We start from the raw sequence: 1,542 nt of genomic DNA, 5'->3' as shown, positions 1-1,542 counted from the left end.
TTAGAAGCTCACTTTTTCCTATAAATAGAAGCCTCCCTATTTGTAGAAGCTTAATAGTTTTTTATGCCATGCTACTCTACTCCTTCCCCCCCAGAGCCAAAAACAATGAATTTATTGATAATTCATTAGTTTTTGACCTTTCCCTCTTCAAAAGAATTGGTGGCCACTCTTGTTGCAAACAAGAGTAGATCCCTCAAACCATCAAGCCAAAGGAAAGCTCAGAAATTCAAGTAAGCTAGAAATCCTACTTTTTCTTTATTCCTTTTAATGGTTTTCTAATTTTGTTTTCTTTAAAATGAAAAATGATGTTATGCCTTGTTGTCGGGAAAGGCTTTCCCCCTCTCTTCATTCTTAAATTCAGCCTTTCTTTATCCTAGATAAGTAATCAAATTGTTGGAATTAAACTTTTCATATTGTTTCTCTTTTAAAAGTGAATTTGATTAGTTTAGAATGCTTTAAACCATTTGGGATAGTTTTTAAGTAACTTGAGGATAGAAAAAATTGAAAAATGGTCAGCCATACAAAGGAGGTTATGGCAAAATTTTCTTAAATTTTATGAAATAAGTTTTATCTTTTATTATTCAAACAGAGTAATCCCCACCATTTGTGTATTCTAAAAGTGTTATTTTCATTCTAGGCATAGAAAAATGCATAGTATAAATATTTTTATTATAAAAGTGTTATTTCCATTAAAATTTAAATTCTATGCATAGAAAGATGCATATTGGTTATTTTTTTATTATAAAAGAGTGATTTTCATTAGATTTAAATTCTATGCATAGAAAGATGCATGTTGGTTATTTTTTTAATTATAAAAGAGTGATTTTCATTAGATTTAAATTCTATGCATAGAAAGATGCATATTGGAAATAATTTTTTTATTATAAAAGTGTTACTTTCACCAATATTGATTCTTATACATAAAATGATGCATAAAAGAATTTTTTTATTATAAAAGTATTACTTTCACCAATATTGATTTTTATGCATAAAAGAAATTTTTTATTATAAAAGTGTTACTTTCACCAATATTGATTTTTATGCATAAAATGATGCATAAAAGAATTTTTTTATTATAAAAGTGTTACTTTCATCAATATTGATTTTTATGCATAAAATGATGCATAAAAGATTTTTTTATTATTATAAAAGTGTTACTTTCATCAATATTGATTTTTATGCATAAAATGATGCATAAAAGAATTTTTTTCATTATAAAAGCGCTACTTTCACCAATATTGATTTTTATGCATAAATAGATGCATAAAAGAATTTTTTATTATAAAAGTGTTACTTTCATCAAAATTGATTTTTTATGCATAAATAAATGCATTGAAGGATTTTCTTTTATATAAAACTGTTATTTCCATAAAGTTGGATTTAATGCATAGATAGATGCATATAGAATTTTTATATCAAATTAAGAGTTCTCTTTAATCCTATGTTTAAATCCCATGAATATTGGTAAATGAATAAGTAAATACTCTGTGAGAGAAAATTCTACCATTTCATATTCTCTAGGATGGTAATGAGAAAATTCAG

The sequence above is a fragment of the Cibotium barometz genome, chromosome 19 (assembly GCF_041138505.1).
Source record: "Cibotium barometz isolate CiBa-2024 chromosome 19, ASM4113850v1, whole genome shotgun sequence".
NCBI classification, from domain to species: domain Eukaryota; kingdom Viridiplantae; phylum Streptophyta; class Polypodiopsida; order Cyatheales; family Cibotiaceae; genus Cibotium; species Cibotium barometz.
The sequence above is the reverse complement of the archived record's forward strand: the minus strand, read 5'-3'. Positions refer to the sequence as shown.